Source organism: Netta rufina (assembly GCF_964035555.1).
Source record: "Netta rufina genome assembly, chromosome: 2".
Taxonomy (NCBI): Eukaryota; Metazoa; Chordata; class Aves; order Anseriformes; family Anatidae; genus Netta; species Netta rufina.
The window spans coordinates 124827883-124851974 of record NC_140124.1 but is presented as its reverse complement, the minus strand read 5'-3'; the positions used below and the strand labels follow the sequence as shown (position 1 = coordinate 124851974).

Below are 24092 nucleotides of genomic sequence, written 5' to 3'. Positions count from 1 at the left end.
GGGAAAGTAGGGGCAAAAGGAAAAATATTAGAGAATATTATATGGAAAAGTTAGGAGAGAAGTGTGAAATAAAGCATAGAAGCGGAAGTAATTGTTTCATACTAAAAGTATCACAGTCACAGAATTCCCAAGGCTGGAAGGGACATCTAGGGATGCCTCCCACATGAGCAGGGTCACCCCGAGCTGTGTGTCCAGGAGTGCCCAGCCAACAGAGGAAACAACCCCTTCTTCATGGTTGGGATTTTGTACCAACTGCTCAGCAATCCCATCACAACACACAAGAAATTTAGGGGCAGATTTTGTTTGGTCCATCACTTATTGCGGTCATGATTGCTATCTGTAGCTGAAAGAAAGGGATGCAAACAAATAGGCTAGGTAAATGCAGGTCCAGCAATGTAAAAGTATGAGTTTGTTGATTGTTTTGGTTTTTATATTACAGTACAAGGATGATATATACACTTTCCGTAACAGTTGAGCTTTAGTTATACATGTATATTTCCCTCAGCTGAATATTATTTTGTCTTAGTCAGAACTACTAAAAAAAAAAAAAAGAAAAAGTAGTATGAATAAAATAAGAGTAATTTATTCTAGTATAAAAATATTTGCATAAATATTGATTAAAATTCTAATACACTACACATTTATTACATAGGTAGTCTAGCTAACCCAGAATTTTTTATAATACCTCTCTGCAGAGTGTTGGCTTAGCAAATTCAGAACATTTTACAAGATAAAATTGATCTTGATTGATTTATTGCTTGAAAAATTTTGAGCTTTTCAAGGTTATCTGATGAAAAAGTGTGAATATGAAACAAACTGTTGTATTAATAACACCCCAAAAAGCAAAAAAATGTTTGATTAAGCACTTTGTAAATTTACAGTTTTATTATCTGAGGTGGGAAAATGGTGCCTTAAGTTTTTCTAAGGGAAAAAAAAATATTTTTAATTTTAACATATAAGCACTATGTACCTCTGATATGTTCCTCATGGCAACCTCATAATTAAGCTGGTGTGTCAAATGAAAATAAAGCCTAAGTACCATTAGAGAAACTGAGCCAGATCCTAGATGCTTTAAAAGAACATAGCAGCATTTAAGCCAATGTGTGACTTCGAAAGGGGAGCCTTTGGTAAAGGGATGATGGAAGGAGGATAATCAGAGGTGTTTGGGGGATGGGATGCCAGGTCAGAGGGTCACAGTGACTGTAACCATAAGGTATGAGTACCATGCCAGATGTGTGTATAGCATACCTTTCAATGGTCATGGTGTCTGGGAAAAGCACTTGGTGACTCAAAAAAGGCAAATGTTGCCTCCATCTACAAGGAGGAAGATCTGGGGAACTGTCAGCCAAACTGACCTTAGTCTGTGGGAGGATTAGGCAGGTGATTGGGGACAGGCAGTAAGCCAAAAACTGCCTGACCAACCTGACTGCTTTCTATAACAAAAAGGGATGGTCATTTTATGTGGAGAAAGGGAGAGCAGGGGATGTCATTTACCTTGGCTTCAGTAAGACTTTTGACACAATTATTTGCAGACCTTATTTAACCACACTGGAAAGGTATGAACTAAACAAGAGGAAGATTTGGTGTAAAATTGGCTGGACCCTTAGGCTCAAGGGTTGTGATCCAGTAGCAGACCCAGCTGGTGGCTGGAATCCTGGGGCTGATACTGTGTGACATCATTGTCAGTGACCTCAGTGATGAGATGAAGTGTACCCATGGCAAGTTTGCAGATGATGACAGACTGGGGAGGTGTGGTGAATACACTGGAGGGACATCAGCAGGCTGGAGAAAAGGGCTGGCAAGAACCTCACAAATTCTGACAAATGGTGATACAGCATCCTTGAGCTGGGATGGAATAAGTGTCCACGTTACGAGCTGGGGGACTGAGTAGGTAGAAATAGCTTTGCAAAAAGGGATTTGTGGATGAGCAGCAACTCAGCCAGCAGTGTGCGCTTGCAACAGAGGCCAATGGCATCCTGGGCCATAATAACAAGAGCTATATTCCAATCTGTGGAGTATGTGTAAGATTGCATCTGGACTACTGCATCCTCATTTGAGCTCCCGAGTACATAAAAGTCAATGATATAAAAAGGCAAATACAGTAAAGTGCTGCCAAGGTGGTGAGGTGGCTGGAGCAAATGGCATGCAAGTAGCAATTGAGAGGGTTGGGTTATTCAGTCTTATGGAGAGAATGCAGATGGAAATCTTGTTGTTCTCTTCAGCTACCTAATGGGTAGGTATAGAGAAGATGGAGCCTTCTTGGAAGGTCACAGTTGCCTTTTAACTGTGAGAGGTAACAGACACAAGCTGGAACATACTTGTTAGATAGAAAGGAAAACAAACAAACAAAAAACCCAGAAACCTCAGAAGTGTGGTCAAACACTGGAACAGGTTGCTCAGAGATGCTGTGCAATCTCCTTCCTTAGAGACAGAAAAACTTGGCTGGATATGACACTGAGAAAGCTGGTATAACTTCAAAATTGTCCCTACTTGGAGCTGAGGGTTCAACCAAAAGATCTTGAAAGGTCCCCTCACCCTAAAGAGGGTGAAGATCATACAGAAGATTTACCTGATTTAAAATTTCATTTTGATTTCTTTGTGGATTTGAGTTAGGTATATACAGTATCTCTCTCTATATAATTGATGTCATAAAGACCATATCTAAGTTGTCTTGGGAATGTTAATGAGTAAGTGGGGACTCAGTTCTCCATAAAGGTGGGCAGAGTGATTATACAGGGTAAATGCAGCTGCTCATGGAAAAAAATGTTGTGCACCAACAGCTGCTCTACATATAGCCCTGATGTCAGCAGGTGCACATAAACCCCTCTTTGTTATGTGTAAAAGCTGGAGATGGAGCTTTACGAGACAGCAGCCATACCTAAGTGGCTTCCCAAGTTCATGAGCATTCAACAAATTGTTAATGGCCTTTCACCTGATGGAAGAATAACTTTCCAGCTTATTTGAAAAGCAGGCAAGAACATTCCTGTGTATGTTAGTTTTATTCACACTACTCTGTGTGCCAAATTTTGTAGAAATTCACTGGGGGGGAAGGGAGGATTTAAAAAGAAAATTAAAACATATGTTTATTCTGATCAGTGAAACATTATTACACTCAGAATCTCCTTTTTTCTTTTTTCTTCTTCTTATTGATCTGGGGGGGAAAAAAAGTTACGATGAGGAAATTTAAGCAAACTTCACTGAAAATTCAAAGGAATTAAAAGCTTCTGTCTGTGTTAAGTTTCACACCAGGAAAGGTTTGCAGATCACAGTGAATAATCAAGTGACTGTACAATGTGATGCTGTGAACAAAATAGCCAGCAAGGTTAGAAGTCTAAGTGGGAGGAGGATGAACATGGGAGGATGACAGAATGCATATATTGCTCTTGTTTTAAACTGGAGAAGCTTCTTGTGAAAAGTGAAACCCATCTCTACTCAGCTTAATGCAGTGCTGGTGCAATACATTGGAGGGGATTCAAAGAGCCATAAAGCTGAATAAAATCCAGCACTGAAGTGTGTTTAGTGAATCCTTTTCCCTCTGGAAGATGATGCTTTCCCTTTAAAGAACAGCAATTAGGAATAACATAATTCCTGGCCTTTGTACACAGTGATATTTTTGACCAGGGTTTTGTATTCTGGCCCTAGATGACAAAACGTATTTGCTCACAAGTTAGCAGCTTATAACAAATTTCAGAGGATCCAAACATATGTGGATGTAGTTAAATCCCCTCTCTCACCCAGTTTGCCAAGGACACTCAGCTGCTTCAGACTTAGGGGTTTTCTCAGTGCTGAACCCATAAACTTTGTGGTAGGTGGGCAATCTGTTGTGTTTGTACTGCAGCAAGGTAAAAGGCCTGCCTTGCTCTTCCTGGTGGATTTAGGTAATAATTTAATAAGGAGTTTTGGTTACATTGAAGGATGTGCAGGGTTGGACAAAATCAAGCATTTTTAAATAAGAAATACTGGAATTAAAATTACCTGTGCAATTCTAAATTATACTGCTTATGGTCATAATATCAAAGACACTATTTTTTTCCCGGAGGACCACTGCTTCATTTCGCATAGGGGAATGAATGTATCATGACCGTGAGGTAAATGAGATTATTGCCTCTATAACAGTTAGCTTATTTGCTACAGAAATTTGCACAGATATAACAAATGAGACCAGAGGAAAAGCTCTATCTCTTTGCCCCAGGTTTCTTTCCACATACAAGCTGCTCTCATTTGCCATGTTATTTCAAGGCAATATTCTGAGTTCTCTGCGCTTCAGCCAGAACAGCCCTTCGATCTCTTTGCTGACTGCCTGTCTATGGGCAAGTTGGAAGAGCTTTCTGCAAACACAAGAGTTTCTCTGCCTGAGCACGACCGATGCGCAGGGACATTCCCAACAGTTGTCCTCTCCAGTTGCAGCAGCCCAGCACTGGAGCATGCCCACTTGGAGTGATGCCAAAAGCATAAAAGGGTGGCATTTGGGGTAGGTAGGATCTCTTGTTAATTTAGCAGCAAAGCTAAGCATATGTAAATTATCCCCTCCATCGCCCCAGCTTCCTAATGTGACAAAATTATACCATACCAAAGTTCCTTCTCCAGAGGAGGAAAATATTAGAAGTTTTCAGTGGACAGAGGAAACAAGCAGGGCAGAAGGTTTGCCTTAAATTTGTTTTGAGAGACAACTGAACTATTATTACTGAGTGAAAGAAAAAAAGCAAAACAAACAAACACAAAAAAAAATGAGTCAGACGAGCATGGGGAAACACAAGCAGCACTGGTACAACAGCAAAATGTAACTACCAAACAAAGTTTATGATAAAAAACAGTATCAGAGTATCTGCTGAGCCAGCCATACTATCGGTAACTATGTATAATGCCTGGATAACTGCAGAAAAACTTAGGGCTACGTATTAATGTGAGAAAACATTAATAGGCTGATGTTTTAAGACAGCATTTCTGCATCACGGCTTGCCTGCAGAACTAAAGGGCAATGTTTAACAACCATCCTTCGGCCCTCAATAATTTTTAACTCGCATCTCCCCATCCTGCGAGAGAGTCGGTGCTGCTGCACGGTTGTGCGGCGGTGCCACGATTTGCACGCAACGCGTTTTCCTTTTTTTTTATTTTTTATTTTGTTTGGGGGGGGGGAAATAAGACCACCCCCTTCTCTTTGGTGAAGACGGGCCACTACAAGGGAAGCGCCCCAGTCCCGCAGCGGGCTGCGTTTAAAGTCTCGCCCTGTGAGGGCGAAGGACTTTTTTTTTTCCTTTTTTTTTTTTTTTTTTTCTCTCTTTTCCTTTCTTCTCCCCCCTCCCTCCCCTTTTTCCCCGGGGGGTGCAGGGCTTGGGGGGAGCGGGGCTGCCATTGTCCCCGGGGGCGGGCAGCGGGACGGCCCCGCGGCCCGGGGGGACATCGGCCGGGGGTGGCGGCGCCTCGGTGCCACCCAGCCCGGCTGGGATCGGCTCGGCTCGGCTCGGCCTCCCCCAGCGCGGGGCCCGGCCGCTGCCGCTGTGCCCGGGGGCAGGGGGGGGGAGTGCCTTGTGCCTCCCCCCGCCTCCTCCCCGTCCAGCCCTCCTCTGGATAGAAGAAGGAGGGGAGGAGGAGGAGGAGGAGGAGGGCGAGTGGTGGGAGGGTCTCTGCATTGAAATAAACAAGCAGGCAGTTATTAAAACGGGAACATGGCGGCCGCAGCCCCAGCTTCAGCTTCGGCTTACAAAGCGAAGGTCAGCGCCGCCGGCGGCCGCGGGGGACGCCGCTGACCCCGGTACCGGCTCCCGCACGCCCCCCTCGGCCCCGTGCTCGGCGGGGGGGGTGTGCCCCGGGCCCCCCCACGCCTCCCCGACGGGCACCGGGGGCCGCCCGGGGCCGCGGAGGGGCGGCGTTGGCGGGCGGCTGCCCCCGCGCTGACGCCGGCCGAGGGGAGCCGGGGAGGGGGGGGGAGGAACCGGGCGGGGGTCGCGGCCCCCTCGGCGGGGAGGTGGAGGGGAAGAGGGGATGCGGGGCTGCCCCTCGAAGGGGCATCGTGCGCGCACACCCCCCTTTTTTTGGGGGGAGGGTGGGTACTGCCCCGGGACGCCCCCCCTCCCTGTTGTTGGGGGGGTGGTCGGGGGGTGCATGCACCGCACCCTGCCGCCGCCGGGCCGGGGGGGGGGGTCGCTTTGCTGCGGCCAGGCCGGCCGGAGGTGGGGAGCCGCCTCCCCGCGGCTGCCGGGGGGAGAAAGTGGGGGGAAGGCAGGGGGCGCTGCGGGGGGGCGCGGGCATCCGCCGGGAGAGGGCATGGGGCAGAGCGGGGCTCGGAGGAGGGGGTTTCGGAGGGGTGTTAAGGATCCCCCCCCCTCCTCGCACGGGAAACTTGCAGGGAGGGTCTCTCCCTCCCCGCTGACAAAAGGGCTGATTTGGGGAGCAGGGCGGTGTTCGCCCCCTCCCCTTCCCCTGGCTGACAACGGCTGGGGGCCGCTCCGTTCCCCTTACGCCCCCTCCCACCCCGCTTCCCTTTTCCCTTCCCATCCCGGCTCGGCTCTGCTCGGCTCCTCCAGGTGCCCTCTGCCCTTCCCGGTGGGCCGGGGCGTGCTGGGGGGAAGGAGGGGGCAAAGCGGGCAACTTCTGCGAACTTTCTGCGCGGGGGTTGCGGCTGCGTGTGCGCGCCGGGCCGGGCGAGCCGAGCCGGGGCCGGGCCGAGCCGAGCCGAGCCGTGGAGGCTCCGCGTTCGCGCAGCCCCGGGGCGGCCGCCGGCGCCTCCCGGGAGGGGTGGGTGGGGTGGGGGCCCGGCCGCCGCAGTGCCGTGTGGCTGCGTGTGTGCGCGGGGCGGGGAGGACGAGGAGGAGGAGGAGGAGGAGGAGGGATGGCAGCCGGCTGGGCGCGGGGTCCCCGTGCGGGCGGAGCGGGCGGCGCCGCGCTCACCGCGGGGCTGCAAGGACGGGGGGGCGGCGGTGGTGGTGGTGGCAGCGCCGGGAGCGGGGCCCCAGGCTTTTGGGGCGAGGGGGGAGAGGTGCCCCAAGCCCTCCTCCCTCCGCGCAGCGCGGGGGCGCTGCGGGCCCCCCGCTGCCGCCGCGCTCCTCGGGGGCCGCCGGGCGCGGAGTAACCGCGGAGTAACCGCGGTGTAACCGGAGCCGCGGGGTCCGAGCTGGTCTCACCCTCGCTACTTGTGCCTGAAGTGTGTGTGTGTGTGCGGCCCGCTGTCTGAATGCACTTGTAATTTAGCCAGGAAGCAGCCTCCTTGTGAAAGGAGGCCGGCTTGCTTGTTGGGCAGTAATCGATTGCTGGGTTTTCTCCTTATGCTTTTATTTTATTTCAGGGTAGTCGGTTCGGTTATAAAGCCTATTCACCTGCTTCCTGCAATATTTTTATGCTGTTTAAGAATAGTTTGAGCTCAGCGTATTGTGTCTGGCTATGACAGTTACAGCAAAGCTCTATTGCCACTGTAAATAAGTAGGCAGTTTAAGGCTGCCACTCTTTTTACTTAAAGCATTTCTTGTTGCTGTTCTTACTTCGCTGCCATTGTGCCTGGCAGCAGTCATTTGTTCTCATCCCTTTGGGTTTTTACCTACTGAAGTATAAAGTCAACTCTGGCCGGTTAATTTCCTCGCTCCTTACAACCTGATAGCAGTGTTGGGCCACCTGGTGGGCTCCTCTCCTGGGGGATCCCTCTGAGAGGCCGCCTGGGCAGGGGGAGCTCCTGATCCACTGTGCTGGGTGCTCGCAGAGAAATGGCAGCGTTGGGCGCCCTCGAGAGCCTCACATTTAAGCTGTTATTCCCCAAAGCGGGTCTCTTGTTCCCTTATGAAAAGTGTAGGACCCCTGTGAATGAAAATTGGCCGTTTTACCACAGATTGTGTAGGTACTGCACCTCCTACGTAGTTTTCAGAACACTTGCTTGTTTACGTCAGCAGTGGTGTCATAAATAGGGTACATCAGGCTCATGCAAATTTGCACATCTATGTTTGCAGGCATGTGTGGACACCCATGCATTTGTGTTCCTTACTTTGACATTTCTAATATAGCCCTCAAGTAGCTGTATTACACTGGAACACAGAAGTTGGCTCCACTGTGTCCCAGGAGATAAAAGATGTAAATTTGCCCCCCTGCCCTCCCCAGGTTCTTCCCTAAGTTTATAAAGGTACTATGATAAGCTTAATGTCCGTTTGTGATCTGGGGTCTTGAGCAAAATAGTCATGGAATCAACCCTCAGAAATACTCAGAACAGTTTTAAAAAGAACAGTTGATCCTAAATGTCATACAAGTATTTGAAGAATCGTGTAATTTTTACAATGTTTGTATCTCATTTTGGTGAGCATTATGCAATAAATGCCTGACAAAGGTGGTGTAATCATGTCTTTTTTTTTTCAGCCAGCAACTTCTTTCATTTCACATAAAAGCTGAAGGTTTCTCAACTTCATATTTTCTCAAGCTTGTGGTCTTTACTAGCAAAAGGATCCATATACTACATTGATACTTCATGAGTATCTCTAGTTTCTGAAGATGCTTTTTTGCAAGATGTGTAGCTCTTATGTTCCTCTTTGTGTGTCCTGGTGGTGTCAGTGCTATATTTGAAACTCAAGACATTTGAGGAAGGAATACATTATTTCTATCAAGAATCATACTGTTGGAATAAAACAAATCAGTTTTAAGCTCTTAAACCATAGCTACATCATTTGAGAGTGAAAATGTTCAAAGATTGTTCCCCTTGGACAAAAATGGGAAAATATTAGGGATTTGTTCACATAGGAAGTAGTGTATTGTATTAAACTGGAGCCATGAAGTCAAGATTAATTATTTAAGAATAGTTGTGTTTTTATAATCCTTTAGGTTACAGCTTGCTCACTGTAAGTCTGCAAGGCTCTGTCATGAGAATGAAAGTGTTGATGTTCAACACTTCCCTCCATCGCTGAAAGAGAGTAAGAGCTAGTCCATCTGCAGAGAGCACAGGTTTTTTCAGCAGGAAGAACAAAGTCATTGGGAAAGACAGCTGCTACTACAATGCCCACAGTCTTCTGGCCCTTCCCTTTGTTGCTGATGTCACTGTCTTATTGGCAAAATCTGGGGATCAACATCGAGCCTGAGTTTTGGTAGCACCTGAAATGGGAATTGTGGAAATTGCAGAGGCTTGTGAGACTTAAAGCCTTGAGGATGCTGTCAGCCCATTGAAGAGAAAAAGCTGAGTGTGAGACTGGTGCCAAATTCAAGTATAAATGTAACTCTCTTTGTCTGCTCAGTACTAATAGATTGTGCACTGAAGAAAGGCAATACTGAGCTAATGCTGTTTCTGCCACATTCATTTTTTGTATGTTTGCTGTGCTTAGCCTCTCTAAACAACGCAATTTGTATTCAAGTACGTATAAAGTATTTAATGAATTCATGCGTTTTCTTCAGAATTCTTACCTACGTTAAAACGTTCAGTATTCTTTTATTTCTGTGTTTGGCTTCTGGCTTCTGAGGCCAAAGGTGAGATGTGTTGTTGCACAGTATAGACCCTTGTGTGATTTAGCATTTTAAGCTAAGGACAGAGTAATGTTGATATTTACTTTGTAGAAGCTATATTACAGCATCCATTCATGCACTCGCTTTCTACTATTAGCTAATTTAGTTACAGATGGCTACTCTGGCAGGATCCCTTATTTTTATTTTTAAATAAGGTGAAGTTCAGTGCACTACTTTATTTGTGTTAGTTGTTAAAACATTCTCATGCTCCTGGTGGCAGATAAAGACAAATCTGTCAATGTAATGCTGAGAGCAAGGGAGGCGGAGAGGGAGAAACAGGGAGGGACTGGGGGGGGGGAACCCTCCTGAGCATATGGAGACATCCAGAAAAAGATGTGCATCGTCAGCTGTGATTCCATTGTGTGCTTGCAGACAGGAGCTGAGCTTTTCTTCTCCTGGGAATTTAAACCTTACAGAAGTATTCTTTGACTTTTATCCGTCAGGGTAATTGAGCTTAGATAACGTGCGCTTCACATATTTGTTATAGATAGCATTTTGATAATATTTTTAAGATTTCAGGGGAGACATGAAACACAAGGAATCCTGCTCTGTGTTGGAGTTGCAGTTTGAACAGGCGTGCATATAGGTGAAATGGTAACTTCGAGTAGTTAGAATAATTTGTAATGTTACATCAGTGGTTACATATTACTAAAGCAGCTTACTGGTTCCGAGGCTAATAGTTTGTCAGCAGTATTTGCATTATGCAAACACTCCCTATTTTTAATGATTCAGTAGCTTAGCCTCTTCAAAATATACCAAGTAGAAATGGGACATGGAAAATGACAGCTTGTATAGTTCAATCAATTTAGGGTGCAGCATTTAAAAACAAAATAAAAATCCAAGCTAAAACAAACAAACAAAAAACAACACCACAAATCATCATGGTGTATTTTTAAATAAGGGCTTAAGCAAACAAATAAAAAATCCAAAACAAACCAATTTTGTCAGTGTAGTGATGTGAGTATTCAGAAATAGGTTTTTTGTTTTTTTCATTATGTAAATTCATGTTAATACTGAGTGGAAGAAATTCATTTTCTTCTGCTCAGTCCTACATTTACTTATTACCTAGAACAGTGTTTCCTCTCCTGAGCATTTAGAATACTTTTGCTGCTTTATAAAATTACTTTGGGTTGATGAATAGCTCAAAAAATACGTCTTGAATGTGGTGGATTCACTGCATTACATTTTGTTAATATTTATGATTTTTCAATCTTGTTCTATGGAAATAAAATGTTATTCAAGTTAAGTGCAATAGAAATTTTACTTAGTTTTATGGAAATAATACAGGCACAATTCCTACAGAAAGTGTATGGTCACTGGGGTGCTTGGCTTTTTGAAGTTTCAAATTAGTTCATTAATTTAAATGTCTAAAGCTATACAACAACACATTAACAATACACACTTTTTTTTCCTTCTGCAGCTGCATCATTATACCATTCCAAGCCTTGCATTTCCTTAAATGGCTTCCATAACAATCTCCCATTAATACAGTTACTGGCATATATTATTCTTTCTTTGCTCTCATTTTCACAGCTACAACTGATAGTAAATCTCACTCTTTCAGTGAGTGCGCTATGATTAGATTTTTCAGGAGCCTTTTTGTAATATGCCTCTGCTTTTTACAGGTAAGATGCAGTGCCCTCTCTGCAAATCCTGATTACATTTTTCCTTTTTTTTTTTTTTTTTTTTTTTTTTTTTTTAAAAAAAACTTGAAGTTACTTCTTATTTAGAAAGGATAATATAACATGGACTATTTTAGCAAAATATATGGGAAGCATTAATGTATTAATGAAAGGGCAGGGACAAATTAAAGATATTTACCAAAAATGTTGATTTATCCATAAATCTCAGGTAGTACAGGTCACGTGAGCTTCTATGGGGGGGGGGGAGGGGGGATCCTTGGATATAGTGAGATCATATATCTGATGTAGTGATGACTGAGTGTTGCTATTTTGATGCTTTTTTAGTGAGCTATGTAAGACATATTGTTGCTCTTTGGTAGGATTTATAGTGGACATATCACAATTGGCTGCTTTATTGGCTGCCTCAGTGGAAAAGTCTGGGATTGAAGAATGGGGATGGAAAGTGAAATAACATTTTACTTGTTAGGTCAGAATTATTATGGAATCCTATTCTGTCCATGTGGTAATTCATCTGTGTGTGAACAGATTTAGTTTTTCATTGCTGTCAGTATTGATCTCTAATGAGCCTTACAAATGGATTTTGAAGAAAATTACTCCAATTAAAAACAATGTAGTTTGTCACTTATTTGTACCTCACAGATTATGTAGGAAGTACTAAATTGCATTTAAAAAGAAAACTTTATGAGGAAGGAGGAAGTTCTGCCTATGAATAAATTTGATAGTGTATACTGACACTTTTATTGCAGGTAGTTTATGAACTTACAAATTCATTGCATATCTGTGTGACAGAATCAAATTAAAAAAAAAAAAGTCAAGGTCATATGCTTTTCATACCTGTGCAAGTGAGAGTTCAGACATCACCTGGTCTACAGTGCAGATTACTTTCCATTATGCTCCTTCCACCCTGTTTTGAGTTTGCCAGGCAGCTCTTCAGTTTCCATCCTTTACTGTTTCTAAAGTGATGTCAGGGCTTGCAGACCAACCACTGAGGTTATTCCCAGAAATAAATGCAATTATCTTCAACTAATTTCACTTGCTGCCCTTACACAAATTTGTACCTTGGTCTCCAGAGAAACGAGTGATGTCCTCTTCCTTTCCTAGCAATTTCTTAGAAGAGTTTCTTTGAGTAGAAAGATTGTGAGCTTATACAGGTGAATACATTATTTACTTTATCTAATTTAAGTTGCATTATCTAATTTCAATTGCAGTTTCAAGAAGAATACTTCTTCAAGTCAAGTCTGCATATTTATATTTTTTTGAAGAAATCTGAATTTAAGACCAGGATTATGTGATTTTTAGTAGAACTAGGATACTTGTTGCCTTTATTTTATTTATTTATTTATTTTTTTAAAAGTCAACCTGTTGATACTTCACTGGCTCTAAAATGCAGCTCTAGTAACATAGTTTAAAGCTTTCCTTTTTAAGGATCACAGCTTTGATACAAAGATACTGCATTACTAGTGAGGCCATGGAATGTTTTGCTATGGTTTTGCATGAAATTAGCGTTAACAGACAATGTTACTTTAAAGACCATTCCTTAGCATAGGAGTGAGGGAATCTGAAGACTGCATGTGATCAAAAAAAATATATTCACTAAGCTTGTATGTATTAAATAAAGGTCTATTGCACGTATGTCTGAAAGTGGTTGTCTTGCACTCCCTTATTTTTAGCTAAACCATAGCTTGTAGTGTTGATATTTTGTTCTCTTCACAACGTAGTCTTTATGGGGCAAGAAGGTAACATATCTTACACTGCTACAGGTAGCTGGAATACAGATGTCTGTTTGCACTGTAGAAAATAAATTATTGTGAAAGAATGGAAAATAAATATGTGAAGTGGTTTGAAGTCAGGGGATGTTATTTTGGGCCTTATCAGTTGCACTTAGTTATTATGTTTGCCTTTTTAAAGTTTTCTTTCACACTCCAGTCTATGGAAGATTGAATGGTGGTGTTGGAAAGCTACAAGTGTGCAGAATAGTTACTATGGTATATTCCATTTTTATATCATAATTTAAATCATTTTTATGATTTTTATATCATAAATGTAAGTCATAATTTGTACACTGTTTAGGACAGAGGCTCTTTCATCATATAGGCCTCAGAAAAAGGCCTACATACAGGTCTTTGAGCACCACCAATAAAAGTATATTACTGTGAAAGCTGGCTTTGTGCAAGGGTAGTTTCTCTTCAGTTTTCAGGGGCATCCCAAGAACCTTCTGATTCTTGTGGGTGTGATTTGCAGGGGAATAGGTACTAGCAATGCCTTGTTCCAGGGTTGCTTTCACTTTTTATTTCAGAAACTTTTTATTTCCTTGAGAAAGGAAAACAAGGAATAATAGGTAACTTCAGTGTGCAGCGTTTATCAGTTTTCCTCACTGATAATCTAGTTTAATTAGAAGTATAAATCTGGAATATACCATGTGTTTGGATACATGAAGCTTGTCACCGGTTTATGTACAATTTAAGACTTACTTAAAAAGAAAGACTTTAGTAGTAGTATTTTAAAGATAGTATTTAACCTATGAAACGGTCATGTATTGTCTTGGTTTTCAGTCAGCCCTATCGTTGTTATTTAAAATGTTATACAAATAGGAAAAAAAAAAAAAATGGAAATGACAAATTTTGCTGATCTTTCATCATTGTGGCACTGTGCCCAGTGAGCTGTAGAGGAGTCATTGGGAATCATGTTACTCATGTGCAGACTCTGAGCAGTGATATTGGAAGGCCACAGATCAGGAGATGAGGACCCCAAAATAAACTAGCAGAAGGAAAACACCAGCCATACTCGTGGTTGAGAGACAAGATGGTACTTGAGTAGTGCCCATCCTCCTTTGCTGGTGTGCAGCAGCTGAAAAGATGGTCATGAGGAGGAGGATTCAGCCCTTCTAGAGCTGGGAGATGAATGGAAAACAATTCTGTCTGCACAGACACTCTTGTTATTATTGCAATCCTATGGCAAAGGGCCATACCACCATGGCTGGAGCTGAAGCCCTTGCTCTCTGCCTTTGGCCTGAAGGGCACCCAGTGGCTATGCCTCATCATCTGCTTGGGTAGTGGCTTCTCCTACTGAATCCCTCTGAACTGCAGGTGTCTGGCAAAATTTGTAATTCCTGCTAAAGTGCCAAATGATCTGGTATTTTACCCCAAGACATAACCGTGTTTTGCATGAATGAGGGCAAACTGCAAAACCAAAATAAAAATAAAAAAAAAAAGTTTTGTAGACCTTGTATAATTCTTAGGCATTCCTGAGACAGTAATGTTTTCAGACCTTCTGTGTATGTATTTTATACGAAAACACTTCTTTTCTTAGTGGGTCCTCTGAATAACCTGTTACTGTAGTGATATCCTGTCTGAACTAGAAAAAAATCAGCAGATTTTATTTGAAGAAGATTTTTTGTGAGATGGCGATATTGACAGGAATCATATAGTTGTCTAGAAATCCCACTTTTCTTGAGGCATAATTAGTGCTTTTTGTTACTGTTTTGTTGTTCTTATTATTTTGTTATATCATAGCTTATCTTTCATTTTCTTTATGTTCTGTTGAGAAAGACAAGTTAGAAAACTTTTTGGTAGCTTGCTTGGATATATTTGACATAAAGTACTTGTCTGGCTTACAAACAGGAGTCCAGGTATAATATTTTTATGGACAGTGTCACGTTACTATTACCTACCTGTTCTTCTTTTCTGAAGAAATGTACATTGCTTTGTGATGCTTGTTTTCTGCTCTTCTGGTATCTTAAGTTCTGTACTAATGAAGAGATATTTGTTGTTGTTTGCTGGTTGGTTGATTTTGGTTGTTTTTTAGTTTGTCCACCAATACTCATCATTCAAGTCAGAGGTCTTGTAAGTGGAGAAGAAACATGCTTCTACACGTACAATTTTTAATAATGTTTGAGAAGCATTTTGTAAAAAAACACCAGTTTCTCCTTTTTAGAGATTTGAAACTCATATGTTACAGAGTCAGCCAGCCAAGCAGTCAACCAAAAAAGGAACCAAGCACTTTTGCAGAGAGTTCCCACAGATTCTTTTGTGAAAACAAGGACTACATACCATGTAAATTAATTTAAACATCCTAGTTACTATCACTGCAAATTTGCAGGAGGTAGCAGGTAAAGAGGAAGCTGTGTGCCTGGAGTGATTGTGCGACTATAAGGACATTGTTGTGTCTGGAAAAAGAGATAATGTTCTGCAACACGCATAATGTTTCCCTCATGATGTTATGCTTAAAAGTGAGATGTGCTAGCCATTGTATTTTAATTTTTCTTCGCCTGTCTAAAAAAAAAACAACAACAACAACAAAAAAAATAATCTTTTTCTCAATTTTGTTCACAGCATATCTGAGATGCATCTGAGTATTGGGGTCCTTCACACACACAGCCTCTAGAACTCCCTGCCTGCACTGCTGTGTCTTGGTGAGTTCTCCCTCATGTTTAATTAGACCACCTTACAGTTTTATCTCCTTTTCTGAGGAATTTGATGTGAGACATCTTAAAGTGATTGTGTGGATACAGCAGAACAAACCCTGGTTTTAAGTAATGTGTGATATTACAGTCAGAGGAAATACGAACATTTTAGACACTTTCAACAATTATGCTTGAACTGGTTATGAAAGCAGGGACCTTGCTTTAGCTCCAGGACCAGGAACGGGACTCTGTTCTGCTAAGGCTGAAGGGGATAAATATGTGATGCTCCTGCACATGAAGTTTGTTTGATACTTCATTCTTTAATGAAGGAACTGGTGTTTTTCCTATGTGCTGATTATGGTCTGTCTTTCTGTGAAGGTTGAGTATGAAGTAATACAAGCTTTTCCATCCAACTATCTGCACTAATAAATTACTTAAATTGAGGGCTGAAATAGGTATAATGACACTGATGACTTAAACTGCTTGTTGCTCAAGAATTACTGTCTGATGGCTCCATCAGGCAGTGCTGTGCCTGTTTAACTCTGCTCACAAGAAGGGATAATACCACTGAGAATTAGAAAACAGGACCCCTGTGGATTGTTTAAATGCAGACTAATAATAGTTTGGTAGTGCAGTGAAAGAAAGTAGAATATAAATGCTGTGTTTTTATTTTAGGTATGTTTAATATATCAATACACTCACTTGGTATAAATCTTTTACAAATATGCATTTGAGATTTTATGTGAGAACCTTTTCAGGGTACTCATGAATAAATGTTGTCTTTTAACACATAGAGTGACTTATTAAGGTCAGAAATATGTATTTTTGAGGCTTGCACACTAAATATAGAGGTGGGGAGTGAGCCAACTAAGAAGGGTTTGGGTTTTTTGGGGCATAGCTGTTTATACAATGCCAGCCATTTATGGGTAAAATTATGTATGTCTACGTCAAGTATCATTTCCTCTTTTGTTAATTACATTGAGTTGTTTTTTTTTTTTTTTTCAAAGTAACAATGCTTTTCTTTAAACTGAAATGAGATTTAAGAAGCTTTTCAGTGCTTCTGTTTTTCTGCCTTTTTCCTTGGCTGTTCTAATAATAAGAATTTGCAGTTCATTGCATTCAATAGACTTCATAATACTGGTTGAATAGTTTGTTTATATATTAACTTGAAAATGTTGTGCCATGTAGATGTTATTTATCACTTAGTTACACTTATTGCTTACACTATATTACTTATTTACACTACTTGAGATGCATAATGATCGTACTGTGTACATGCAGATTTTCTCAATAATAAGTTATTTTTGTGATCATTTAAATTAATTTCTTAAAAAATGGAAAGTAAGAATCTCAAAATAAGTTGATTTTTCTTTTTCTAGTGAATAAAAGACTCATAATAGAATGAGTTAGGTATGAATAATGAAGAAAGAAAAATGTCACTGCCAACATTCCCCATAGAGAACATGAAATTTTGTTGTCAAATTGATAGCATGTTTGTTTTCATTTCAGTTGTCTTGATTGCAATTTTCTATCAAACAGAGAATGCATTAGGTTAAGACTGAAAAAGGTAAATATTCAAATAAAAAGCAATTTGCATATAATTGCCTTTTTTCCTAATTAATTAATGTGAGTGGGGAAAAAAAAAACTTTCTTTGCTTAGTGCTGCTAAGTTCTGCACTAAAATTCCAAATTCGTTTAGTTGTTACAGAGACAGAAAGTAATATGGTACCTTTGCAGATACTAAATAAAACATAGTTGCTGTTTATGAAAAGCTCAAAGCTTTTAATGTGAGCAACTAAGAGGTAAATATTTGTATATGAAGCCTGTGGTTATAACAGTGAGGAAGAAAACAGTTTAAAAAAAAAAAAAAATCCATTAGAGGATTTGAAGCCAAGGATGAACCTGGAAATAGAGAGGCAGCTCTCCAAAAATAATATCCTAATGTTCTAAAATGGATAGTTACCCACATGTTCACATGATAGCTAAGGGAAAGGAAATCGCATAAGATACGGAATAGCTTCACACTTTGGTTCCTTTGAATCCTTGGAAGTGTTAACACTGACTTCTGAATTCCTGGGATTTCAGTCCTTTTTTATTTATTCAGAGTTTCACATTCTCCGGTGCAATATCAGAGAAATTATATTAACTATTAATGTCTGAACTTAGAAAATGTTTACAAGTATCTTAAGTGTGGGGGACAGAGGGATTTGGCCAACCTCTTTCCAGTGGCTTGTGGGGACAGGATGAGGGGCAATGGCCAAAAAATGGATCACAGGAGGTTCCACATCAACATGTGAAAGAACTTCATGGTGACGGACCACTGGAACTGGCTGCCCAGGGAGATTGTAGAGTTTCTTCTCTGGAGATATTTAAGGCCTGTCTGGACACCTACGTGGGCAGGCTGCTCTAGGGAACCTGCTTTGGCAGGAGGGTTGGACTCAATCTCTTCAGGTCTCTTGCAACCTCTACAACTCTGTGATTCTGTGAAAAGATATACCAGCTTGAATCTCTTAAGAAATTCTGTCCTCAGTTTTTGATATGAGCTGCCTGTGGAATAAATGTTGTGTTTGACTGTGTGTTGTGGGACTGTAAAATGACTGCGTGCATTCAGCCTCTCTGCCACTGCAGTAAGCTTTGCAGCAAGTGAAACTACTGCTCAATACTGGCTGGATATATTCTGAATATAATGTAGCGCATGAGAGTTTGAGACCTGGACTGGTTCAACGGCTTTAGAGTGTATATATACATAAGCATATAGAAATAATGTAAATGCTAGAACTTGTGACTACACCCTTGGAAATCTGGTGGTTAGGGTCATACAAGATAGCTGCTGTGCCCTACCAGAAGGGTGTGCAGTTAGAGATACTCAGACTTCAGTTTTTAAACAAACCACCAAGATAAAAATGCTAACCTTAGTTCCTAATTTAAAGGTTTTCAGTCAGAAAACATCCTCTGTCTCTTTTGCCTTTTCTTTCTGCTTGAAATTATTTCTTTTGCAGTGAATGTTTCACAGGGAAAAAAATAAAAAATGCAGAGTAGAGGAATCTCACTTTTCTGTCACTCTTGATGAGAGTCTGTTTCAATCCAACTTTGTAGTGATTTCATTGGCATTTGTGTTGTAGTTAGTGTCAAGTGTGATGCATAGAAAATATTCATCTGTTTGTTATGAGTTGTAGTACTCGTTGTTGCTCACAGCAGTCATAGATAAAATTCTGACAGATGTCCCATTTTTTGACTGTGTCCTCCTAATATGCCTATGTGTGAAGGGAGTGCTGTCAGAAAACACAGTGTAAGACTGAAAATAAAAGTACCTTATGTTGAAGCCAGTTTTAAGAGTGTTCACTGTTAGTTTGAAGATGCATGTGAGGAAAGATTACAATAGGTTCCATGTATGAAATATAAATAAAAGTGTATGTGTAGTGTAAATATAAATAAAAAAGATCACTTCTATCAAAATGCAAAGTTGTGCTGGGATGGAGCCCACCAAAAGCTCAGGAGTGAGTTCACTACACCTTAACTCCTATAGAGTCTGTATTTTGGAAATACTTGAAGTAAAACAGTTATTGATCACAAGATGGTCATATTTTTTTTCTGACTTAGGTCATCTCATTTGAAGAGGAATCTGAGGCAGTTTTAACCTAGTTTGAATTGGTTAGTGCTAAATAAAGAGAATGTGGTCACATTTCTTAGACCTCAAAACTGAGGAGCTCTGTTTTGCATGAAATATGATCAGATTTTTCTGTTTTCAGTCACTCCTGTTCAGTAGCGACAGTTAACGTGAATTGCCTGTAAAGATGCCTATAAAAGTAGATGCTTGATTATAGTGAATTTAATGCAGTCAGGGTTAAAACGATACTGCTAATCTGAGAGCAAACTTTCTGTGTGGGTGGTACAGTGAAAATGTTCCACAGAGGTAGAGAAATGAGCATCTATTAAGATTTATTAAATTGACCCATATATTATTATTATTTCCTTCCTTGAATTACAAATGGGAGATTATGGAAATCCTTGGTTTTTATTGTGTGGGAGAGTTGAAATTTACACAAATATACTATATTCCATTTCCTTTAAAATTAATGAAAACAGAGTTAGAGGGAAATCTCATCATCCTTGCAACTAGCAGATCTAGATTTGTTAACAATGAAAGCAGATTAAAACTACTTTAATAGTTTTGAGGCCACAACATCCAAATTCATTGCAGGTCTGGACTGAACTGTCCTTAAATATGTAAAACTCATTAATTACTGTGAATGGACTGAAATGGAGTTCTCTGTCAATGAACTTCTTACTGAACTGATAGAACCAAACTTCATATATCAAAGACTGTTGAAAACACTATCATTCAATTGATTGAAATTTGCCTTTTCTAGCTATATCCAGGAAGATTATTTCTAACATTTCAGTTTCAGTGAGTTATATAAAAAATATTTAGGAAATGAGATTTCTAACTTGATTTTATTCACTTCTTAAATATTGGTTTTGACTTAGTAATGGGCTTTAGTAAGATTTTTTCATTTCTTACCTTGATAGGAACGTTTTTCTGTGGGCAAAGGTATACTATATGTGCATTTGCAGAAGGAATAGCTGTCATTATTGTCTGTGGAAAATCAATATATATTTTAAATATAGATTGATGACATTGTACCAGTGGTATTGGAGCCTGGGAATTCTAAAGGGGTCAAGAACAGGACAACTGAGCACTTGCATCATCAAAGAAGATGAGATGCATTTACTCGGGCAAATTTTCCTCTGGGCCTGCCTTTAGCCCCTGAATTGGGAAGAGTGAAATATTTACCCAGCTCAGCTCTTGACAGCAAATAGTATTAATTAAATACAGGGCTTGAAAATGACACTGGTATTTCGGATTAAGGCCAGTAGATTTTGCCTTGGCTTTCTGGAAATTGAATTCCAGTAGTCTGTTTATTTGACAGCATTATAGTACAATAATTTGAGGTTCATGGATATTTCTGTACATTAAAGTTGATGAGTTTTTATCATGCCACAATGCTGGGATGTTAAAGTCTGAAGACTTATGTGACAAGAATAGTAAGCAAATTTGCAGCTGGTTAATATAAAGTGTGGCACAGTGTTTCTCTCTGATTAATTTACCTTTATATTAACTGGATTGGCAAGAAATTGTAATTTTTAAATAAACTTTGGATGTTGAAAAATACAGTCTCAGATAAGTTACAGATTTTAAGTTTAATATTAAGTTGGTTTAGAAATATCTCTTAAACTATGCGTAGACAAGACACCTTATCTTAACAATCTGGAAAGAGAAAAGGTATTTGAATATTTTCCTTCCTCAGAAAGGACACCCATTTGTGGTTACCTGGCTACATAGAGATCAGATTTTAGTATGTGTGTCTAGTAACTTATGATCCAGATTCTTCCTCTTTTTCATTATCTGTGCTTTTGTTCCTTCAGTAGTCCCAGTTCAATAAACTAAAGTGTTCAGTATACACCAAGCTCCATATCTTTCAAAGTGACAGCAATAGGCAATCTAGGAACATTTAAAATTAGAATTGAGAAGAGAGTTAGTTTTATAGTGGGTATCACAAATCAGTTCATCCTTGAGGGAGACTGCAGTAATGTCATACTGAGTTAAAATGTTTCTATTTGTGTACTTCCAGTATATTTTTCTTTTGCTTATATTCTGATATTTTCATGTAAACTTTGAATCATCATTACAAGTAACCCGTTGAACTGAAGATCCATTTTTGCTTTGGGTTCCTTTGTCCTTCAATCTCTAGGCACCTATTTCACAGTCATAAAAGAGTGAGATGTCTTCATTTTTATTTTTTTGTCCAGGGTGTAAGCTTGACTCTAACTCTACTGTGTGGTGGCAAAGTTAGTAGTATTTTAAAATGGGATTGAAACATCTATATTTCTCTGAAGGTAGGTGGCCAACATGTATTAAATTTCACTTGGGTTAATTTTTATGGCCTTCCAGTTTTCAGACTTTTTTTTGCTTGGTTTCTCTTGACAAATCCTGCTTAGCTCTATTTGTATTGCACAGTACAGCTGAAGAGAGTCATGAAAAAACTTTTCCTGTCAGGAATTGTGGTATGTAACTTCCTGAATATATCCTACAGGGGAATAAGTTCTGTGTGTGTCTGATGATACATGAAGTTTCATGCATGACTACCAGTGTTTAAAATATTCCTCATCCATGACTGTGATTCTGGTCTTGCATTCTCTATGAGCCTGCTCTTTTGTTGTTATTCAAGTTTGCAGCTCCTGATCTGCAGCAAAATATCTAGGGGATCAATACATGTGAGTCTATTGTATAACACTTATGATTGCCATACTTACAACATACGTGACACAAATACAGAAAAGGGGAGGAAAAAAACCAACACAATAGGCCATTTTATATGAAACAGCCCATGCTATTCTGCTGCTGTCATACACCAAGTGTGCTACCACCACTATTGTACACCACAGGTAATGTGCTACAGCATGAATTGTCAAATGAATTATGTTCTGTTAATTTTCTGCTTTCATTGATTAGTGTCAGATATGCTGTGTGTACAGCAAACCTGTATAGTACTAATTTATTTCTGAATATCAGCCTAGAATCACATATACGGTGCTTTGGTCCTGTTTTAGGTATTGTGGGTACTATTTAAAATACAGAAAGAAAAGAAACATAGCAGCCTGCTGATGATAAACTTGATTCCAGTAACGTCAGTTTACAAACTTGCTTCCTACTTAGTTTTCCTCTTATCTGCTTCTTTAGTCCATTTCTGAGCTGTTTCCTTCTGCCCCTGGCTTCCTGGAGAGGTGTTTTGCATGTCATCTTCTGATACAGCATGGTAACACTTTGGGATAGCCCATGCTTGTTTGTCTGGCCAAAGCCCCCAGGCAGCAACGTAGGAGGAGGGATGCCATGAACCACGACCACTTGATCCATGTGACACTCTAATAGGAGTTGGAGTGTTTGTGTGTGTATTTATTGATCTGTCTATCTGACACAGACTGTGCTCTGCTTTGAGGGGAGGCGGATGGTCCATCTGCTTCCCGAGGTCTGGCCCCGTTCCCCAGGTGCTGCTCCCCTGTCCAGTTGCAGCATGCCGGGCTCTGGCCAGCTGCCCATGTTTTGCAGCCATGGGAGATGGCTCCTGGTGCAACCCATGTTATCTGGTGAGGCTGCAGGGGCTGAGAGCTCTGTCCTGTGCCTGTGTGCGCACATGGACACTGACAGGCACGGGTGCAGGGCTGTGCTCATCCTGGGTTGCCGAAGGGGGAGAGGTGGGAAGGCAAATTGCTGGGTGCCTCCTTGTTTTGAGCACACAACAAGATAGAGGCATGATGCTCCTGATTCCCATTTGGGTCTATGGCCTCCTGGGAGATTGCACCCCCTTCGGGCTTCTGAATATTTTATTGGTTGGAGCTTTCTGTCTCTGCCTCTGAAACAATTTTGCTTTTTACTGTTGCTTAAATACATTGTTGAAGAACTGGATTTCAGCTTGGAGCACCCTGCCTGCTGTGTATGCCTTGCAGTAAAGGATAGAAGTTTCTTCGCTTTCCCACTTCCGTTTATTTAATTTATTTATATGCTACCTATCAGGTTGTCTTCTCAGGCAAGGTACTGCAAAGGAAGCTAAGGTATACATTTACAGATATATTTAGCAATTAAATCCCCTTGTGGTTGCTATTAATGCTTTGAGATGGCTTACCCTACTTTGACATGAAGTAAGCTTTCTGAAACAAGGGAATTTTTACTGATGAATTGAGAATTCGTGCAACTTGAAACAGTTTAAAATGTGTTTTCTTCTTTCATTTTCCTGTTCAGGGGCTAAAATGAGAAATCCATTCTAGGCACAGCTCTGTTCCTCATGTCAGAGAGATATTTGTCCATAAGTAAATGGATACATTTGACTATAAAGATAAAATAGAAAATAAGGACCACAGGAAAATTTATGCCACCTTTTTTTTTCCAAATTCTTTGATTAGGTGAGTGTGAAGGATTTTTGCCAGGTAAAACTGATGAATTCTTGAAAACCTGAAAAGATAAAAATGCAACATTTTTATATCTCTTAGCATTAGAGAAAATGAGAAGTGAAAATGTGAACTGTGTACAGCATGTTTCTCAAAGGTAAAAATACAATCTTAAAAATTTAAAAGATTAAGTGATTATTTTGTATTATGGTTGAAGAGACTGTATTCCATCATATGGCATAGTGTTGATGTGACTTTGGGACTGTCTGATTTAGTAACTATAGTGTTTGTGGTAAAATTTTCATAGTCATCTGTGTTCTGTTCTGTTACACTTATGTAAATTATTTCAGTTATATCAAAATAGCTGTGAAAGAAAGGTAGCATCCCTAACCATAGAATTTTCTCATGGAAGGAGGCATGCTTTTTTTTCTCCTCCAATCTAAGAAGGGGAAATAAGGGTGACTTACATAAAGACTGAGCTAACTACTAATACATGGAAGACTAAAATGTAAAATCCAATGTTGGGTAAAACATTGGATTTGGGTAATTGAAAATTTTTTTGAAGAAAAAAGGGGCATGAGCTGAGTGTATAGAAAATATATTTCTGTTTTTTAACTGATTTTGCTTACTGCTGACAG

At 40.7% G+C, this 24092-nt stretch overlaps 1 protein-coding gene across 1 annotated transcript in view; it reads left to right on the top strand.

The window, feature by feature from the left end:
* Positions 1–5645: 5645 nt before the first annotated feature.
* NCOA2 (nuclear receptor coactivator 2) overlaps positions 5646–24092 on the top strand; it is a 197257-nt gene continuing 178810 nt past the window's right edge. The window contains exons 1-2 of the mRNA XM_084282656.1: positions 5646–5711; positions 15440–15519. The gene's annotated coding sequence lies outside the window, so the exon portion shown is untranslated. The remainder of the gene's footprint in view (positions 5712–15439; positions 15520–24092) is intronic.